Here is a 16,354-nt window from a genome sequence, read left to right as displayed (position 1 = left end):
TTATATGGTAGCTACAACATGTGAGTGATAAAATAATAGTAGCGAAGGGCATTTCAAGTAAATAGCAGACAAGTCAAGAAGCACCCAAAATAATGCAAGAAATATGCAACAGTTGAGTAAGAACAATCAACACCAATAGTATAATATCAAACTTAGAAAAGAAAATAAAAACAAGCAACAAAGTTAAAATGCAATAAATAAAAGTATGTAAAAGTAATAAATGAAGGAGAATAAATATGAGAAGGAAAAGGAATGAAGAGGAAGAAAGTAAGAAAGGAAGAAGAAAAGGAAGAAGAAAGAAATGAGAAAGTGGAAGAGAAGCGACGCAGAAGCATCGGCCACGCGCACGCGTGGATTGCAAAATGATGAGGCGACGCGTACACGTCTGTCACGCACACGTGTGACAAGCAGAAATTAGATGGTGACGCGTACGCGTCAGTCACGCGTACGCGTGGAGGTGAATTGTGCTCCTCGCATAACACTCGCACAGCGGCAGCCCAACTCTCTGCGTTTAATACTGGACCATCAAAATTTTGGCGTTGATGCGCACGCGTCATCCAGGCCTACGCGTAGATGGTAAAAAAATGCAAATGATGCGTACGCGTCAGTGACGCGCACGCGTGGTATTGGCTATGCGCCTAGTACCCCACCAGCATGGTCTTGGCAAACTCTCTATCTAGGCTGCGCTGTCACGCCGTTCCAGCACGGTTTGGGCACAAACCAAATTTGGGCGTCGACGCGTACGCGTGACAGTCCTCCTCTTTTTTAATTAACATGCTACCAAAGTAATGTCAAACATGAATAAACAAGTGAAATCACAATGTAAACTAAATAAACCTAACTAAAAATAAAAATTTAACTTATTACCAATATAAATAAAAGAGAAAATAGAAAGAATTTTCCCTGGTGGGGTGTCTCCCACCTAGCACTTTTAGTTAAAGTCCTTATGTTGGACATTTGGTGAGCTCCTTGTCATGGTGGCTTGTGCTTGAACTCATCTTGAAACTTCCACCAATGCTTGGACTTCCAATAAGCTCCAACATTTTCAAGTGAATTCACCAAGCCTTGATGAAGTTCTTCACAAGCTTTGAGCTCCCAAAGTTGATCCTCTTGTATGCCGGGATCCCAAATCTTGTTTCTACACCCATCTTTAAGTTGATCATCATTGTTCTAACTTGGTGGCAAGCAATCCAAATTCTCATTGAGGCATCCCAACAACTTCCTAGACCCAATCAATTGAGAACTATGCCAACCATTGCCCTTAGACCTTGAACATCCAACCATAACGAACCTAGGATTGTGTTGCCAACCACTAACCATCCCCCTTTTACTCTTAAAACCACAAAGAGATCTACGTTGTCTATCCGTCTCAAGCAAACCATACGCAAGTGAGAAATTAAAGCTTAAGGAGTAGAGATTTACGACCTTGAATGACAGGATGGATGGTGATGGCTTCGGAAGAGGTGTCTCCAGTGGCGGCTCTGCCAATGTATGCTTCACTCTCTCTTTGATGATCTCCACCTCTTGACAAGCTTCTTCAATATCAACCTCTTCCTCAAGTTCAATGGGAGAGGATTTAATTGTAGATAAAAACTCATCAATTATTGAATCCATCTCAAGATCAACCTTCTCAAAGTCTTTGACCATGATATGCCTTGGAGGTTGCACACACTCCTCAACATCAAATTCACACGTCTTGGAAGGAGGCTCTATGACTTGAGATTCCCATGGAAGTTCCACATCACCTAAATCTTCAACCACTTCCTCTTCTTCAATAATTTCGGTATTCTCCACTTGCTCTAGTACAAAATCTAGCTCCTCCTTGATGACTTCCACCTCTTGACAACTTTCTTCATTTCCCACTTTCTTGTTAACTTCTTCCAACTCTTCCTCATTGATCAAGTCATGTGTTGGAGGGTGTATACATTCCTTCTCAATATTGGTTTCACATCTGATAGAAGAAGCTTCAACAAGATTTCTATTGTCATTTGGTGTAGAGTTGTTTTCAATGATGGAACTTCTTTCTTGTTCAACCTCCCCTAATTCTTCAATTATTCCTTCATCTTCAAGGGTCTCTCCTACCTCCACCTTTTGGGCCTCCTCTTGCTTCTCTTGAAGTATGGATGCATGAATCCGATCCATTAAGTCCCAAAGATGATCCATTCTCTCTTGTTCTATGTTACCAGCATATCTGGGATTGTATTGCTCTTGGATTGATGGATATGGGTGAAAAGGAAGTGCACTAGAGCTCGAGGGTTGAGTATTGAGGGTAGAGGGTGGATCCACACGGGATATAAGAGCTTGGAGAGTAGAGGTGAGACCAGTGAGAGTAGAGGTAAGTGTGGTTTGAAGCTCTCATTGCCCTTGGCGAATAACACTAAAGGTATCATCTATGGGAGCTTAGGGTGGATAGGAGGGTTCATTTGTTGGGAGAAAGGGCTCATAATACGAAGGTGATTCTTCTTGATAAAGATATGAAGATGGTGTATATTGAGGTGGTAGTTCTTGGGAGTAATTATGTTGGAATGTGGGTGGTTCTATGTATGGTTCATAGGGTTCATATGGTGGTTGGTATGGTGGATAAGGGTTAGGGTCATATGGAGGTGAATGGTGGAAAGGGGCTTGTGAGTATGGTCGTTCAAAACTATGTTAAGGAGGGGGTTCATAGGCATATAGTGGTGGTTGCTGATAATCAAAAGGATGCTCACCATAGCCATTGGATTGGCATGCATCTTGGAATGACTCTTGCTCGTAGTACATTGGAGAGGGTTGTTGCCATGGAGGTTGTCCATAAGCTTGAGGCTCCTCCCACCTTTGATTGTCTCAACCTTGATGCATATTCTCATTGTACCTTCCATTTCTGACAACATAATTTGAACCAAACTCATAGCCAAAGGGGTGAGAATTCATAGTAGCAAGAGAAAATAAAAATAAAAACTAATAAGAAATAATGAAAATAAACCCCTAGAACTAGAAACAACTAACAAAGAAATGAAAAGGAAAACATATTCACAATATTCACGATAACCAATAATAAGGAACATATTTGCAAGTCACCGGCAACGGCGCCAAAAACTTGACGGAGAAAAAATGTCGGTAAAGATTTTCACAAAAATGTCGTGTTGCAAGTATAGTTCTAAACCAACAAATTATCCTCGGTCAATGTTTAAATTGTTTGTCACTTAAGCAAACCCAATAAAATTAACCAAAGTATCTAAACCCCAGGTCGTCTCTCAAGAAATTGTAGAGAAGTATGTTTATTATTGGTTATGAGATTGTATCTTTTTGGGTTTTGAGTTTAATAAGCAAGGAATGTAGATAACAAGAAAATAACTAACAACTAAGAAAAGTCCTAACAAGGGTTGAGACTTGGAATTCCTATCCTCATTATCATTGTCAATTGTGATGGTAATTGCAAATTACTCTCACTTAGTTAACCTCTAACAATTGAAGAAAAGTCAAGTGAGCAAATCAACTTGATTTCACAAGTCCTAATCAAATACTAGAGTTAGTGAAGCTCAAGCCAACTAGCAACTTTCAATCACCAACCAACAAGAGACTTTGACAATTCAAGAATCTCCAAATTACTCAATCCAAGCTAAGAATACAAAAATCTAATTTAAAATCCAACCAAGCATTTTATCAAACACTTGGAAGGCACAAAATAAAAGCATAGAAAAGTAATAAGAGAATGTAAAATCTAAGACCAGCAATTGCAAGGAATCAATAATAACAAATGAAGAAAGAAGCAATAAACATGAAATACCTCAAATTGCATTAAAAAGGAAATTGAATCTAACATGAAGAGTTCATAAATTAATTTGGAAAAGTAAGGACATCAACAAGAGAAAATAAACTAAGATGTTAGAATAATAGAATGTAGAAGAGAAACTAAATTAAAACAAGATGAAAATCTAAATTGGAGAAGAAATAAAACTAAAAATCCTAAAACCTAGAGAGAGGCATCTCTCTAGAAAACTACATTTAAAACCTAATAATTGTGTGAATGAAAAGTGAATGAATGATTCCTCCTTCCTGCTCCAGTCACGCGTACGCATCGTCGACGCATGTGCGTCGCTACCAGATTCTAAAACTCTCAATTTCTTGGATTCCTTCCACTTTTGCATGCTTTCTTTCCATCCTATAAGCCATTCCTGCCCTATAAATCCTGAAAATACTTAACAAACATATCACGGCATCGAATGGTAATAAGAGAAGATTAAAATTAGCGAATTTAAGGCCAAAGAAATATGTTTTCAATCATAGCACAAAATTAGGAAGGAAAATAAAAAACATGCAAATTATATGTATAAATGTGAGAATAATGGATAAAATCCGCTCAATTCAATACAAAATAAACCACAAAATAGTGGTTTATCACTACCTGAGCCTTGACTGCTGCTCCCTAACATCCTTCCTAACTTTTGGAGAGACTACTATGATTTCGGGGAATTGGTGCTGCGCTAGGTTTTATGTTCAAATTGTGAGGGGTTAAATTGATGCCTTGAAAAATTTGGCCTCGTCATCTAACCGTTACAGTGTCAGGTGTCATTCAAAATTGCCAGGTCAACTTTCCGGTGACGAAAAATCACAGAAGGCCAAATTGAGGCACGGGTCAAATTTCAGGATACAATTTGAGTCAACTGAAAGTTTGAGGGCTAAATTGCGCCAGAGGTCAAATTTTAGGGGCCATTTTGAGTATTAACTCCATATTAATCTTTTTAAAAAAAAATCTTAGGTATGGATGTATACAATCTTTCAAATTAATAACATTAGAGTGTAGATTATCAAAAAATAACATTGGAGTGTATATGTATAGATAAAGTTTATATTTAAAAGATTACATATACACTCTAATGTTATTAATTTGAAGAATTATATACATCCATCTCTTTTGTTGAAGGCCATGAATGTTTATTTAGAATAAGATGAGTATGTTTATTTAAATTTATAAATTTTAAAATAATAAGAGTGTTTTTATTTATAATTTTTTAATTTAAAAATAATACGAGTATATTAATTTTTAATTTAAAATTATCGATTTTAAACTGTTAATTTTTTTAAAATTAAATAAACATAATTAATCATGTACAATAATATGACTATGTTTATTGTTATCAAATTAAATTAAATTTTTTATAGTCATAAAAAATAAATTAAATTTTTAATTTAAATTATATCTATTTAAATTTTAAATTAAAAAATAAAAATATACCAATACGATCCAAATTGTGCGAAAATAGGAGTAAATTCGCTGCACAAATGGGCGAACTTGTTAGTTTCAATGAAGTTCGTTGTTGCAGTTGGCAAACTTCAACAAAATCTGCAAGTTCGCCGATGCAGTGGGCGAATTTGCTCCAACTTCCAAACAAAAAAACAAATTTCGAAAAATAAAGATGAATAAATTTGTTTTGAAAAATATTTATATTTTATTTTTTCAAAATTTTTTTTCCAAATTTTAGATCAAGAATTTAATTTTGATATATGAATGTGATTGGACCATTGTATATAATATTTTATAATGTCAACACAAAAAAATTAATAAAAAAATTTATAATTGAGCAGAATACTTTATCAAGTTCAATCAGTAGTGAAATTTGAAAAAAAAATTTAAGGAGGCAAAAAATTTAACATAAAATTATATAATAATAATTATATTAAAATAAAATTTATAAATATAATTATTCTTTAAGTTTGTTACTAATAAGATAATAAATAAATAATTCTATGTATAAAAAATATAATATAATGGTGCTTTTCGAGTCTTGAATGACTTGAAATTTTGTATAATTGAATTAGAACTAAACTTTTCAGCAATTTCTTTCTTAATGTAAATCACCAGACTATCTGCGAGAAAGTCGTCCACCATCTTATTTCTTAACCTTTTCTTCATTAGTTTCATTGTTGAAAATGATCACTTTGTAGTAGCTACAGAAACTGGAAGAGTCAATATCAGACAAATCAATCTATCAATCAAGTAATACACTTCTGACTTTTTAGTTTATGTTAAACATCTACACAATTCATGAATAATTGATAAATTCATCATTTCTGGATGTTGACAAGCATCAAGAATAAAATATTAAAACTAAAAAGGCAAATTAATCTTCTCTAATTGAGTAAAGTCTTTGGGATAGTAACTATCAACAAGGGTAGAAATCTTAGCAATGTCAAAATTTTTGTAAGCATCCTTAGGCATGAGACCAGAGCTTAGACTTAGTAGATCTATTACTTGATCATTGATGGGTTGGAATCGGAATTCCAACACCTAAACTCACCGGCAAGTGTACCGGGTCACATCAAATAGTAATAACTCACAAGAGTGAGGTCGATCCCACAGGGATTGATGGATCAAGCAAATTTAATGGGTGATTAGTTTAGTCAAGCTAACATTGAGTGAATTGTGTGAAGTTGATCAACAGAAAGTAAATTGTAATGAATTGTAAATTGCAAAATGTAAATTGGACAGAAGCTTAAATTGGCAGAAGCTTAAAGAACAAGAAAAATAAATTGGTAAAATCTTAAATGACAAGAAAGGTAAATTGCATGAAATGTAAAGGGGGCTGGGTGCTGGAAACTTAAAGGAAAGCAGTAAATCAGTAACTTAGAGCAATTGCAGAAAATGTAAATTTGCAGGAAATGTAAATCAAGCTCACAGTAATCATCAAATGTAAAATGCAAAGGAACATGAAGACTTAAATTGCATGAAAGTAAATTGGAAGTAATGGGAATAGAAAGCAATGATAACAGAAGATTAAAATCAAGCTCAATGTAAATTGAATTGTGAAATTTCAGAAAGGGAAACTTGCAGAGGAAGGAAAAATGAAACAGAAAGAAAAGAAAACACAGATCTGATTTTCAATTCTCAAATTCAACAAGGAAAATTTAAAAGAGAGTTCTCTATTCTACTCTACTCCTAATGCTCTCTAGAAGAGCCAGCCTCCTTACAAAAATGAAAATGATGCCTTATATAGGCTTTTTACAAAATTCTAAATTGAAATTGAAAATAAATTACAATTGAAATGAAATTCCTAATCTAATTGATCCTTGTGCCTTTGAGTCAATGGGCTTTGCTTGTTTTGGATTTGAAGAAGAGTGGATCCGGATGGCTTGATTTAATTGGATCAGTGTATATTTTGTGAAGCTTGGGTCAGGGGCACTTGGTTTAATTATGGTTAGAGGCATGCTTCCAGTGGAGCGCTCAGTTAAGTAAGGTAACTGAGCGCCCAAGCCCTTGTTTTTGTTTTGAGCCATGCCCGAAAAAGTGAAAACATGTAACGGAGCGCTCCTTGTGTCTTGCTTTCCTTCCTAGCGCTTAGTTAAGTGTTTTAACTTAGTGCTACAATGCTTGTTTCCTTGGCCCAGGCCCCTCAATTTTGCTGCATCCAAACCTTCCTTGTGCATGCCCTCATAGCGTTAAGTTAACTAAGGTAACTGAGCACCCCTTTTGCTTTTAGTGGAGGCCCCCTCTTCGAATCCTTGCTGAGCCAATTTTTGCTCATTTCCTTGCATACTAGTAGCGCTCCTTCCTTGCAAGTGAGGAGCTCCCTTGTTCGAATCCTGGTGGTTGCACTTTTGCCAATTTCCTTTGTGAAGAGTAGAGCTTCCCTTATGCTTCATGTGCAAGGTTTGAAACTTGGTGAAGCCATTTTGAGTGCTGTGCCTTGCTCTCCTTGGTGACCCCCTCTTCGAACCTTGGCTGGCCCATTTTTGGTTGATTTTTGGGCCTTAAAGATGCCTATCACTTGTGCTTCAATTGTATTCCAAATATGGATTATTATATATCGTTGGAAAGCTCTAAATGTCAGCTTTCCAACACAACTAGAATCGCATCAATTGGACATCTGTAGCTCAAGTTATGGCCCTTTGAAGGAGGCATGGTCATGCTGTCACAAGGCTTTAGAAAAGCCCGAAGAAGTTAAGTTAACTCTTTTAACTTAACGCTCTCCTCAATTTCGGCGCTGGTTCCTTGTTTGAGCGCTACTTGGTCATGGGCCACGCTTTTAAAAGTGTGGCCTAAGGTATCTACGTGTGTTCTAACTTCAAAGTGTGTCCTAAAACTCTTCTTTTCTCCTTTTGAGTTGATTTTATGCTATTTTGCTTCTTTTTCTTCTTATTTTCTACAAAGTTTATCAAATCAAAAGATCAAAGAAATATAACATTTAAGCACAAAAGCATTCAATATTTAAGCACAAATCATCAATTTCTTATATGAAAAAGCATAGAAAAATATGACATGATGACATGTTATCACAACACCAAACTTAAACCTTGCTTGTCCCCAAGCAAGAAAAGAATCATGCAATTAAGACTGACAATCCAAGGTAAGAAGAATGGCAAGTTAATGTTCATGGTAAGCTAGTTTTCTATGCATGCTACAATCACAAAAGAAATGTAAATGATTGATGGTTCTATCTAGCTCAATTTATGAAATCTTTTTCTTATATTTCTTCCTTGAAACAAGCTTTTGATTTTCTTATTAGCTTCTCCTTTTGAGTGCTTTTCCCCATGAGTTGATAACAAAGCTACGACTTCTAAATGCTTTGTTTTCAAGTATTACCACTTGATACATAAGTACCACAAGCATTTAATTAGAGGACTTCTTTAAGCTCATTTTTTCTTTTCTTGACTCTCTAATCAGTGATGCTCAGAACCTTGAGCTTTGAGGGAGTGCTTTTGCACTTGAGCCTAGCCTTGACTCTAAGTGTTTTGTTTTCAAGCTTTTTGCTTGATACATAAACACCACAAGTACTTAACAAATGAAATGTCATTGGTACTCAGAGCCTTCAGCTTTCTCATTCTTCCCCTTTTGCTTTTCTTGCTTTAATTTGTAATTGCTTCTTCAAGGTTTTCATGATTTCAAAAGATTTCACAAAATGTCCTAGATGAAAACTTCAATTAAATAAAATCTAATGTAATTGAGCAACAATTAATCATACTAGCTTTCCAAAACTTTTATGCACATGATAATTTCTTCTTTAATTCCTTGTTTGTTTATGATCATGATACTTTGCTGCTTTGAACTTTACAAAACTTAAGTTGGTAGTTATAATGGTATGGCAACATGTTACAAATTAAGATGCAGGCTATGCTTATTCATACACACATGTAAACAGAGAAGATGAAGACAATCATACAATTTAAAGTGCTGGAAACAAAGGAGAGGAAAAGGGACTTTACAACCTTGTAATTCATCTTCTCTACTGTTGTCCTTTTCCTTCTATTCTTCCTTCTTCCCATACCAATACTCAGAATGCTTGCTCATCCTCAAGCAACAATTAGAACAATGGCTATGGGACTAATATGGATCATGAATGTCTTACACAATGAAATGTTAGCAGTACATGTGTTTCAAGCAAGCGAAATTAGAGATAACAATCAAAGCACAAGAGACAGAGACATTGTGATTGCAAACATAAGAGGGTGTGTATGATACATTGCATAGAGAAAATAAGTGGCAAACCAAACTTAGTGTGACACTTTCACTTGGAATTGATGCAAGTATCTAGTAAATATTGGAATCAAATTTTGTTGCATAGCAACACCAAACTTAGAATGCAATCATATGTCAAGTTATTTGAATTAAAACTAAGCAAATGAAACTGTTATATGTTAAGTACAATCACCAAGATAAGAATATGTCATGAATAAGGATCTCTTGGTGATGTATTAACAAAAATAGTTAATAAAAGAAAGCATTAAAAACAAGAAAATGACTAAAACAAAGAGAAAGAGAAAGTGTCAAATCAAAAGAAAAATAATACTGCAAAGGTATTATGATTATGCAGACAAAGACAAGTGGTGTTGCTGGATGACTTGCATAGAAAATAAGTGGCACACCAAACTTAGGATCTTAGTATGACACTTTTAATTAGAATTGATGCAATCATCCAGAAGGATTGAAAACAAATTGTTGCATGGCAACACCAAACTTAGAATGCAACCATATGCCAATTTATTAAAATTCAAACAAAGCAAAGATAGAAAGTAAACAAAGCAAAGAAATGTTACCTACGGTTGACATGTTCTTCACTTTCTTCCTCTTCTTCCAGTTTGTTAAGAGGAATGACCTCAAGGGGAGAGATAAACCAGCTAGTGTCCCCTGTCTTGGCCTCTGACGTTGGGATTTTTGCCAGTAAAGAAGTTCATAAAAATAGTCGCGTTGTAGATATAGTCTCTAAACTGACAGAAATCCCTTCGTACAAACGTTTTGGGTGTCACAAGTAACAAACCCCTTAAAAATTGTTAATCGAGTATTCAAACCTCAGGTCGTCTTCTCAAGGAACTGCAAGGAAGTATGTTCTTATTATTGGCTATAAAGGTTGTAATTGGGGTTTAGAAGGTGAGAAGCAAGTGATTTAAATGACAAGTAAAGTAGATGGCAATTAAAATAAATAAATACTGTAAAGCAAACTTCTGGCAAGGTAAGAGAAATTGGAAGTCCAACTTAATTATCTCTCTCAACAATAATGAAAGTTGAATCTAAATTCCACTTAGTTAACCTTTACTAAAGCAAAGGAAAGTCAAGGGACTAATTAGTTTGACCTTCGAATCCTATTTATTTCCTAAGAAAAAGTTGGGATAATTGAAGTTCAGTTCAATTAGCAAGATAGCGATTATCAGTTATGTTGAGTTTGATAATGTTGAGTTACTGATTTCTTAACCAAAACCAAAAGGGGAAAAAGTAAAATTACTGGAATAAAAATGTCCTTAGCTGGGAAGCAATAATAACTTAAATCAAAGAGAATAATAATAAACTGAAATACCTCAAATAATTATTAATTCAAATCATAACATGGAAAGGGTTCATAAGTCAAGTTGGCAACATTTATAGATACGAACAAAAGCATTAAAGTAAAAGTAGCATAGAAACATAAATTAAAATAAATATTAAACCTGGATCGAGAGTCACTCTTAAAAACTAAGAGAAGTCCTAAATCCTAATCCTAAGAGAGAGAGGAGAGAATCTCCCTCTCAAACTAAATCTAAATCATGGAAAGTAATAAAAATGCGAGCTCTCTCTGAATGGATGCATTCCCTCACTTTATAGCCTCTAATCTGTGTTTTCCGGGCCAAAAACTGGGTCAAAAACAGCCCAGAAATCGCCCCCTGCGTATTCTGGTACGTTCAGGTCGCGGACAAGTGACGCGGAGGCGTCGTCCACGCGGCCGCGCGGATTGAAGTTTGCAGATGCGACGCGTTTGCGTGGATCACGCGTTCGCGTCACCCAGCGTCAGAGCAACTATAGCATATTATATATCAAATCGAAGCCCCGGACGTTAGCTTTCCAATGCAACTAGAACTGCGTTGTTTGGACCTCTGTAGCTAAAGTTATAGCCCTTTGAGTGCGAAGAGGTCAGGCTGGACAGCTTAGCAGTTTCTCCAACTTCTTGTATTCCTTCCATTTTTGCATGCTTCCTTTCCATCCTCTGAGCCATTCCTGCCCTGTAATCTCTGAAAACACTTAACACATATATCAAGGCATCTAATGGTAATAAGAGAGGATTAATAATAAGCAAATATAAGATCAAAGAAGCATGTTTTCAATCATAGCACAAAATCAGGAAGGAAATATAAAACCATGCAAATATTATGAATAAGTGGGTAAAGAGTTGATGAAATCCACTCAATTGAGCACAAAATAAACCATAAAATAGTGGTTTATCAGCCTCACCTCAGCAAGCTTTCTTTTGTTAATGGCTTGATTGTGCGTGCTTGCTAGATCAAGGGGAGGATTGCTTGTAGTTGACCTTCTCTTCTTCATGAATATTGTGCTTTGTAGCTTGGTCACAATCCTCTTCTCAGTGCTTTTGTTAATTGCCTTCACTTCCTTGAATCCAAGTCTTGGTGGTTGTGTGATTGTTGGAGTGTTCTCTTCATCAAGAGCTTTTTGTATTGATGGTTCAGTGAGCTCTTCCTTCCAGAAATTTTCTGCTTCAATTGAGTGTGAACTTCTTTAATTGGCTTCTGATGAGCGGATAATTTATACGCTTTTTCGCATTATTTTTACATAGTTTTTAGTATGATTTAGTTAGTTTTTAGTATATTTTTATTAGTTTTTAAATAAAATTCACATTTCTAGACTTTACTATGAGTTTGTGTGTTTTTTTGTGATTTCAGGTCATTTCTGGCTGAAATTGAGGGACTTGAGCAAAAATCAGATTTAGAGGTTGAAGAAGGACTGCAGATGTTGTTGGATTCTGACCTCCCTGCACTCAAAGTGGATTTTCTGGAGCTACAAGATTTCAAATGGCACGCTCTCAATTGCGTTGGAAAGTAGACATCTAGGGCTTTCCAGCAATATATAATAGTCCATACTTTTTCCGAGTTTAGATGATGCAAACTGGCGTTCAACGCCAGCTCTCTGCCCTATTCTGGAGTCAAACGCCAGAAACAGGTTGCAAAGTGGAGTTAAACGCTAGAAACAGGTTACAAACTGGCGTTTAACTCCAAGAAAGACCTCTCCACGTGAAAGCTTCAATGCTCAGCCCAAGCACACACCATGTGGGCCCCGGAAGTGGATTTCTGCATCATTCACTTATTTCTGTAAACCCTAGTAATTAGTTTAGTATAAATAGAACTTTTTACTATTGTATTTACATTTTTGGATTGTCTTTTGATCCTTTGATCACGTTTTGGGGGCTGGCCATTCGGCCATGCCTGGACCTTGTTCTTATGTATTTTCAACGGTAGAGTTTCTACACACCATAGATTAAGGTGTGGAGCTCTGCTATTCCTCATGAATTAATGCAAAGTACTATTGTTTTCTATTCAATTCAAGCTTATTCCTATTCTAAAATGTTCATTCGCACCCAAGAACATGATGAATGTGATGATTATGTGATGCTCATCATCATTCTCACTTACGAACGCGTGCCTGACAAACACTTCCGTTCTACATGCAAACAAGCTAGAATGAATATCTCTTAGATATCTAATACAGGGGACCGAATCCGAGATATTAGAGTCTTCGTGGTATAAGTTAGAACCCATGGACGGCCATTCATGAGATCCGAAAATTCTAAACCTTGTCTGTGGTATTCCGAGTAGGATCTGGGAAGGGATGGCTGTGACGAGCTTCAAACTTGCGAGTGCTGGGCGTAGTGACAGACGCAAAAGGATAGTAAATCCTATTCCAGTATGATCGAGAACCGACAGATGATTAGCCATGCAGTGACAGTGCATTGGACCATTTTCACAGAGAGAACGGGATGTAGCCATTGACAATGGTGATGCCCAACATACAGCTTGCCATGGAAAGGAGTAGGAATGATTGGATGAAGATAGCAGGAAAGCAGAGGTTCAGGAGGAACGAAAGCATCTCTATACGCTTATCTGAAATTCTCACCAATGAATTACATAAGTATCTCTATCCTAGTTTATATTTTAATTATGTTTTAATTATCAATTCTCTATAACCGATTGAATCCGCCTGACTGAGATTTACAAGGTGACCATAGCTTGCTTCAAGCCGACAATCTCCGTGGGATCGACCCTTACTCACGTAAGGTTTATTACTTGGACGACCCAGTGCACTTGCTGGTTACTTGTGCGAAGTTGTGACAAAGTGTGATTCACGTTTGAGAGCACCAAGTTGTTGGCGCCGTTGTTGATGATCACAATTTCGTGCACCAAGTTTTTGGCGCCGTTGCCGGGGATTGTTCGAGTTTGGACAACTGACGGTTCATCTTGTTGCTCAGATTAGGTAATTTTATTTTATTTTTAAGCTTTTTATTTCTTATTTTCGAAAATAATACAAAAAAAAATTTTCTTTTTCGTTTTTCCCAAAATAATTTTCGAAAAAACCAAAAAATTCTTATAAAATCATAAAAACAAAAAATTTTATGTTTCTTGTTTGAGTCTAGTGTCAATTTGTAAGTTTGGTGTCAATTGCATCTTTTTAATTTTTCTTAAAAATTTTGAAAACCCATGCATGTGTTCTTCATGATCTTCAAGTTGTTCTTGATGATTTTCTATGTTTGATCTTTAATTTTTCTTGTTTTGTATCTTTTCTTGTTTCTCATATGCATTTTCAATTTGTTAGTGTCTCAACATTAAAAATTTTTAAGTTTGGTGTCTTGCATGTTTTTCTTTTCTTAAAAATTTTCAAAAATAAGTCTTGATGTTCATCTTGATCTTCAAAGTGTTCTTGGTGTTCATCTTGACATTCAAAGTGTTCTTGCATGCATTAGTTGTTTTGATTCATAATTTCTATGTTTTGTGTCAATTTTGTGTTTTTCTCTTTCATCATTAAAAATTCAAAAATCTAAAATATATCTTTCCTTGTTTTACTCATAAATTTCAATTTCAAAATTCTATCTTTTCAAATCTTTTTCAAAAATCAAATCTTTTTCATTTATTTTTATATATATTTTCGAAATTTTTTTTTAAAATTGATTTTCAAAATCTTTTTCCTATTCTTACTTTATATTTTCGAAAATCTCACTAACATTTAATTTTTATATTCAAAAATTTCAAGTTGTTACTTGCCTATTAAGAAAGGTTCAATCTTTAAATTTTAAAATCATATTTTTTGTTTCTTGTTAGTCAAGTAATCAACTTTAATTTTCAAAATCTTTTTTAAAATCAAATCTTTTTAATTTCCTCTTCAATCATATCTTTTTAATCATATCTTTTTTTAAAAATAAATTGCAATCATATCTTCTCAATCAAACCTTTTTCAAAATAATTTCAATCATATCTTTTTCAAAATCAATTTCAAAATCTTTTATAACTTCTTATCTTTTCAAAATTGATTTTCAAATCTTTTTCAATTAACTACTTGACTTTTTGTTTGATTTTAAAAGTTTTCTATTTCAATCATATCTTTTTCAAAACTCCTAACTACTTTTCTCTCTCCAATTTTCGAAAATCACTAATTTTTTTTCAAAATTCTTTTTAATTAACTAATTGTTTTAAATTTCAATTTTATTTTATTTCTTTTTATATTTTCGAATTTTAATTAATTAATTTAATAAAAACAAAAATATTTTCCTTTTTTTTTAATTTGAAATTCGAATTCTTCATCTTCTCTCTTCTCCATTCTACTCTCCTATTCTTCTCCTCTTCTACTCACATAAAGGAATCTCTATACTGTGACATAGAAGATTCTTCTTCTTGTTGTTCTCTTCTTTTTTATATATGAGCAGGAACAGGGATAAAGACATTCTTATTGAAGTTGATCCTGAACCTGAAAGGACTCTAAAGAGGAAGCTAAGAGAAGCTAAAACACAACACTCTGAAGAGGACTTTACTGAAATTTTCGAAAAAGAAGTTGAGATGGCCGAAACCAATAACAATGGTGGAGGTGCAAGGAAGATGCTTGGTGACTTTACTGCACCAAATTCCAACTTACATGGAAGAAGCATCTCAATCCCTGCAATTGGAGCAAACAATTTTGAGCTAAAGCCTCAATTAGTTTCTCTGATGCAACAGAATTGCAAGTTTCATGGATTTCCATCAGAAGATCCTTTTCAGTTCTTAACTGAATTCTTGCAGATCTGTGATACTGTTAAGACCAATGGGGTTGATCCCGAGGTCTACAGGCTTATGCTTTTCCCGTTTGCTGTAAGAGACAGAGCTAGAATATGGTTGGACTCTCAACCTAAAGATAGCCTGAACTCTTGGGATAAGCTGGTCACGGCTTTCTTAGCCAAGTTCTTTCCTCCTCAAAAGCTTAGCAAGTTTAGAGTGGATGTTAAAACCTTCAAACAAAAAGAAGGTGAATCCCTCTATGAAGCTTGGGAGAGATATAAGCAACTGACCAAAAAGTGTCCCTCTGACATGCTTTCAGAATGGACCATCCTGGATATATTCTATGATGGTCTGTCTGAATTATCTAAGATGTCATTGGACCATTCTGCAGGTGGATCCATTCACCTAAAGAAAACACCTGTAGAAGCTCAGGAACTCATTGACATGATTGCAAATAACAAGTTCATGTACACTTCTGAAAGGAATCCTGTGAGTAATGGGACGCCTCAGAGGAAGGGAGTTCTTGAAATTGATACTCTGAATGCCATATTGGCTCAGAATAAAATATTGACTCAGCAAGTCAATATGATCTCTCAGAGTCTGAATGGATTGAAGGAATCATCCAACAGTACTAAAGAGGCATCTTCTGAAGAAGAAGCTTATGATCCTGAGAACCCTGCAATAGCAGAGGTGAATTACATGGGTGAACCCTATGGAAACACTTATAATCCCTCATGGAGAAATCATCCAAATTTCTCATGGAAGGATCAACAAAAGCCTCAACAAGGCTTTAATAATGGTGGAAGAAACAGGTTTAGCAATAGCAAACCTTTTCCATCATCCACTTAGCAACAGACAGAGAATTCTGAGCAGAACCCAT

The 16,354-nt window shown here is 35.2% G+C and overlaps 1 non-coding gene across 1 annotated transcript; it reads right to left on the bottom strand.

Annotated features, from left to right (window-relative positions):
• Window positions 1-15,681: 15,681 nt before the first annotated feature.
• On the bottom strand, window positions 15,682-15,785 carry LOC112745874 (small nucleolar RNA R71). The gene has a single exon (XR_003173782.1). It is a non-coding gene; the product is annotated as a small nucleolar RNA R71 (small nucleolar RNA).
• Between the last annotated feature and the right edge of the window lie 569 nt (window positions 15,786-16,354).

Source organism: Arachis hypogaea, chromosome 14, assembly GCF_003086295.3.
Source record: "Arachis hypogaea cultivar Tifrunner chromosome 14, arahy.Tifrunner.gnm2.J5K5, whole genome shotgun sequence".
Taxonomy (NCBI): domain Eukaryota; kingdom Viridiplantae; phylum Streptophyta; class Magnoliopsida; order Fabales; family Fabaceae; genus Arachis; species Arachis hypogaea.
The sequence above is the reverse complement of the archived record's forward strand: the minus strand, read 5'-3'. Positions and strand labels throughout refer to the sequence as shown.